The sequence below is a fragment of the Nicotiana tabacum genome, chromosome 2 (assembly GCF_000715075.1).
Source record: "Nicotiana tabacum cultivar K326 chromosome 2, ASM71507v2, whole genome shotgun sequence".
NCBI lineage: Eukaryota > Viridiplantae > Streptophyta > Magnoliopsida > Solanales > Solanaceae > Nicotiana > Nicotiana tabacum.
In genome coordinates, this window is record NC_134081.1 from 27,690,706 (window position 1) to 27,697,272 (window position 6,567).

Below are 6,567 nucleotides of genomic sequence, written 5' to 3' on the forward strand. Positions count from 1 at the left end.
CTTAATCCTCACTGGAAAGCTGTGGGCTTTAAAATTGACCCATGTATTTAAAAATTAACTGAAGTCCATAACTTCTTTGATCTTCTTATATGCGATCTCCAAGATTCCCCGGTCATGGCACATGAGGAAATTGGCAAAGCTTCCCAACCGCAATCTAATGTTGATGATGAAGCAGATATCATCTCAACACCTCTTATCCCTAGACAGCTACATCCAACAGAACCCCTATTGGTCAACGATGCAGAATCTGATTTTTTCAATTGCTCCTTCAATGAATTTCTTCCTCTCCCATGGCATGATAGAGCCGATTTACACATGCAAGTAGTGAACGAACCTACTTTGGTCGAAACTTCGATACGGACAAAATCAACACTGATTAAAGCATGTAAAGCATTTGGGATCAATGCAATAGGCTTTGAACATGATATACTGGGAATTATTTTAAGGATAGAAGAACGAAGGAAGATGCAATTACAATTACATAAAAAATCATCTCTAAGTTTAAAAAAGGGTAAATCCAAAGATGAAATTGAACTCAACAAATTTGAATGGGGATTGCAAGAGGGAACCACCAGGAAAGTCAGGGGCAAGTCTCAAAAGGCACATTTCAGATGAAAGTTAGAATTCTTAGTTGGAATGTGCAAAGCCTAAATAACAAGAATAAAAGGACTACTTTGGAATATCTTTTACGAAAATGGAGAGTGGATATCCTATGCCTTCAGGAAACCAAAATAGAGGATTGGGGGAATAGATGAGTCTCATGGGCTGAACTCAAAGCATGTGGAAGCAAATAGAGAATCATTTTTAAGTGGGACAGAAGATTAAGGCATTGTATTGGCAACCAAACTGGTTCTTCTCAATTTCATGCAAATTTGAAAACATAACCGAGGATTTCAAATGGGCTTTTATAGGCGTTTACGACCCTCATACCAACTTAGAAAGGACAATACTTTGGCATGAACTAGCTGCAATTAGGGGCCTTTGGTCTGATCATTGGGTAATTGGTGGAGATTTTAATGTATGCAGGTATGAAGGCAAAAGATTAAACTTGTAAGGAGGTCTGGGTCAATGAAAGATTTCTCAAAGATAATCCTAAACCTAGGATTGATTGACCTACCTTTACATGGAGCACAATTCACATGGTCAAGGGGGGAGAATCAAGCCTCTAGAATTTAATTGGAAGCGGAAGTCGAGGTGTTTATGGCTGAAAGGGGGAGATTGAAATATAAAATATTTTCAAAGAATTACAAACACTCACACAAAGAACAATTGCACTGATAGACTCATGGTAGGGGAAGAGTCCATTGAAGACAAAGTGTTCTAAATTACTATCAAAAGATATATGAGGAAAGGGAACCCTGGAGACCATTAGCAAACTTTGAAGGATTATCATCTCTCACGTTAGAGGAAAGTGGGGGTCTTGAATTACCTTTTGATGAAACATAAATCCTAGCCACTTTGAAATCATGTGACCCTGACAAAGCACTGGCCTGGAGTATACTATGGCCTTCTTTCAGAAATCCTGAGAGTTCATCAAAATAAATATTACAGCTGCCTTAAATCATTTTCATCAATAGAATTGAAGGACTATAGGCATGTAAGTCTAATTGGCAGTGTGTACAAAATAGCAGCAAAGGTGTTGGCTGAGAGGTTGAAGAAGGTGATTAGCAAACTGACTTCTAGCCAACATAGTACTTTTATCAAGAATGGGTAAATCATCGATGCCTCACTGATAGCTAATGAGGTGCTTGATTGGAAAATAAAGAGTGGGGAAACAAGTATTTTGTGCAAATTTGACAGTGAGAAAGCTTTTGACCAATTAAATTGACCATTTCTTATCAGCATCTTAAAACAAATGAGATTTGGAGATAGATGGATAAGATAGATTCATTATTGTATCTCAACAGTTAAATTCTCAATACTAGTAAATAGAAGTCTTGTAGGTTTCTTCGCCACAGAAAGGTCTCAGGCAGGGAGACCCCATCTCTCCATTCCTATTTATACTGGCTATGGAGGATCTCACTCAGATGTTGGAAAAGGGCAAAATGAATTGAAATGGCTACAGAGTTTTCAAGTTGGCAAGAATCCTACAAGTTCAATTACAGTATCACACATATTATATGCAGATGATACACTGATATTTTGTGGTGCAGAGAGATCTCAAGTTATTAAGATTAACCTCACTTCACTTATTTTTGAAGCATTATCTGGGATCAATATGCTCAAGGATATTATTTATCCAGTTAATGTGATCCATAATCTTGAAGAGTTGGCTGAAATTATGGGCTGCAAAACAGGATCATTTCCCACCACCTATCTTAGGTCTTCCCCTAGGTTCCAAATTCAAATGAATTGATATCTGGAATGGAGCCATAGAAAAGGTTGAAAGGAGATTGGCAACATGGCAATTACAATACCTCTCAATAGGTGGCAGGCTCACATTGATCAACAATGTATTGATAGCATCCCTACATACAACATGTTACTATACCCTATGTCTAGCTTTGTTCTGAAACAACTAGACAAACTGAGGAGGAAATTCTTATGGGAATGTAACAGCCAATCTCACAAATTCTCACTAGTGAAATGGGCCAAAGTCACCCAGCTAAGATCCCAAGAGGGTCTGGGAATCTGAAACCTTAAACTTCATAGTAAACATATGCTAATGAAGTGGTTATGGGATATAGACGGAATAAAATAGGTTTTTAGAAGGAGGTTATAGATGCTAAGTATGGTGCACAGAATCATTGGTGTTCCAAAATAAGCTTAGGCACTCATGGGGTTGGTCTTTGGAAGCACAAAAGCAGCTATCAGAGGGACTTCTTCCAGAATATCTCGTACAAAGTTGGCAACGGATCTCATGTTAGGTTTTGGAAGGACAGGTGGCTTGGCAACTCCACTATAAAAGACTCATTCCATGTATTGTACCAGATTGCAGACAATCAAGATTCATATGTGGCCCAATACAGAGATAACAAGGCTTTGAGTGTTATGTTCAGAAGGAATATTCATGACTGGAAAATCAATGACCTACTCACACTTCTAGCCACCCTGGCGGACTACACTACTGATGGGCAACAATCAGACAGAATGGTATGGGGAAATTCCAAGGAGAGGAAGTACACAGTCAAAGATAGCTATCACCTCATGTGCTCTCAGAATAGAATATTTGAGAATTGGCCTTGGAAGCATGTTTGGAGGACTAGGCTACCACTCAAAGTCACATGTTTTGCCTGGTTAGCACTCAATGAAGTTGTTCTAACTCAGAAAAACCTCTGTAGAAGAAACATAGTCTTAGTCAACAGATATTACACGTGTCAAACTGTCAGCCATCTACTATTACACTGCATAGTTACATCGGATATCTTGAACTTTTTTCTCTCTATTTTTGGTTTGCAACAGGTCACCCCTAAGTTTATTAAGGAAACATTTTGAAAGTTGATTTTTTGGAGAGTTGACAAAGCCATCAAGAAGAGCTGGAGAATGATTTCTGCGGTAATTTTTTGGTGTATTTGGAATGAAAGGAACCGTAGGTATTTTGATGGGATCTCAACTCTAATTCACGCTTTGAAAGCTAGATGCTTAGTTAATTTATTCAGTTGGAACTTTTTTACCCCTGTAAATAGTGTAGACAACTTTTTTGATTTTGTTAGCTCCTTGGTCCTCGTTTAGATACTCATGTACTGGAGCTAACTCTATTTTGTAACCCTTTTGCTTAGCATCTTCCTGATGATCTTTAATGATATCTTCTTACCTCATAAAAAATAGCTAGAGTAATACTAAGGGCTCGTTTGGTATGAGGGATAATGGATAATTAATCTCGAGATTAAATATGAATTTATCCCATGTTTAGTTGGGATAAAATCATGGTATAACTAATTTCGAAATTGTAGTATTTTTTTATCCATATGGGAGGGGGACTACGTTTTACTACCTACTAACCTTCTACCCTAATTTTCGACCTCCACAACCTCCTATTAAGGTCATGTCCTCGGTAAACCGAAGAAGCGCCATATAATGTCTAATCACCTCTCCCCAATATTTCTAAAATTCTCCTTTACCCCTCTATAAGGGGGACTACACTTTACTACCTACTAACCTTTTACCCTAATTTTTGACCTCCACAACCTCCTATTAAGGTCATGTCCTCAATAATCTGAAGAAGTGTCATATAATGTCTAATCACCTCTCCCCAATACTTATCAAGTCTCCCTCCACCTCTCCTTATACCTATTATGTGCAACCTTTCGCACCTTCTAACTGGGGCATCCATGCATCTCCTCAATGTTGGTTTCTGTACAATGTTGATTTTTATGCTTTTTTAAACAAAAGCATAAACAAGGACAACCCAGTACACAAAGCATCGTACATTTACACAGGGTCCGGAAGGACAGCACCCTAAGGGGGTGTGATGTAGGCAATCTACCGAAACACAAGCATAATCAATTAATTCCACGGCGCGCCCATGATCTATAGGTCACATGGAGACAACTTTGTCGTTGCTCCAAGGCTCCCCTTCGACTTAGGGATAAAGCTTAACGGAAAAAATTGACGCAAGTCGTTAACATTACATGCTACAAGATGCATTTGTGAAATGAGATTTAGAAGTCCATTTATGAAATGCTATATATAAGTTGCATTTATTGAACACGGTTTACACTCGATGATACCAACACTCCTCAATTTTTCCCCATTCTTTATTCTTATTTTGGACTTTTTTCCTAGTTATATATAGATTTTTTTTTCAAAATATTACTCTTCACTTATACTTTTATAATAGAGTAAGATTTATATAAGAAATAAGTTTCTCCTGTACAAAGTAATGAGTTATTCTTCAATGGTATATATTTAATAAAGTTCTAAAAAATTAACTGATAAAATACTATTCAATACACATGTATCAACGAATTTCTACATGTACCACAATCATAGTTCGGCTATGATTTGAAAAAAAAAAGATTTGAAGTTAAAAAAGGTATTTGGATATGTAAACACGGTTGAAGTTTTGTGAGTGAAAACTTGAATAAACTCCTAAAACATATATTTCAAACTTCAAAGTCTATATTTCAAGTTTGAAGTTGAAATAATGAGCTAATATGATGAACAAACATTGACTATATCGAGATTAATGATATTTTATACTTAAATACCATACAAAAGGGGGATAATTTTTGTGGTGCCCGATTTTTACGTGCACTGGATTATCGAAGGATATAGTTCTTTGATGCGTTTCTTATACTACATTTACGGAATAAATAATGTAGAAAGTAAAGAAGACAAAAAAATTCACATAAAAAACACTAGATCAAAAACGTAAAAAATCACGATCTACTTCTCAGTAGGATTTTTTTCGAATAGTTCATTAAACTCTGAGTCAAAATAAAGTTTACAAACTCTTGCGAACCTAAGGATACAACACACCACATATTGTTGCGATTACTTCTAGTTAACTCTAACTTGAATAAGACAACTCAAGTACCTAGTATAATTTCTTCTACAAAAAGCTGAAAGGTACAACTCAAAAGCTTCTGCTACAATTGAACTAGAATTAGAGACATACACATAAACTCTTTATGAACTGATTCTTCAATTTGGTTCATGTAGCTTCATGTTCGCACCATTGAATCTCACAAGAATTGTTCCAAAGTGTCTTGCTATTTTGCTTTCAACTCTTGCTTTACTTCAGTATATATGCAATCACCTATAAAAGAGAACAACAATGATATTTATAGAGTTATGCTTCATTTGTTTGCACTTAATGGAGGTCTGAATCTTAATCATTCAGATCTTATACATTAAGTGCATTTGTTTTTAAAGTCTGAATTTTAATCATTAAGTATGTTTTTTTTTTTTTACTTTACAACCACTTAATAGGTATGAATAGGTCTATATGATTAAGATCCATAACATATATTTAATTTCATTAAAATGCTATCATCCACATTCGTTACTCCCACCACCTACTATTATTAACTACCACCACCATCCTTAATCATAGCCTCCACCACACCCACCATCATCATCCTCAACTATAACCACACACTCACTCATCTCAACTACCACAACCAATAACCCCATAATCATCAACAACCATAGCCGGCACCGCCCACTATTATAAACTACTACCACCCATCATCACCTTCTTCAATAACAACCACAACCATCACCACATCGGCATTCACAAGCACCCCTTTTAGCCATCACCACCATCAACCACGTCTTTAGTTGGCATTCACAAGTACCACCATATATATAGAGATAGTATTAGATTTATTAGTATTTTATTTGAATTTTATGTTTATTAATTTTTAAATAAAGATAAATTTTATATATTGAGATGCTAAAAAAATAAATAGTTTTAATCATTTAGTATTCAGATCTTAATACATATCTTAATATTCATATGCGTATTCAGATTCAAATGTCTTAATCTTAATACACATTTTGATATTCAGATATGTATTTAGATTCAGACGTCTTAATCTTAAAAAAAAAAAAAACAAATGAGGCCTTAGTAGTATCAAGAGTAACTAGAAGTATGATGCTTTATTCTTCCTTGGTGAAAAA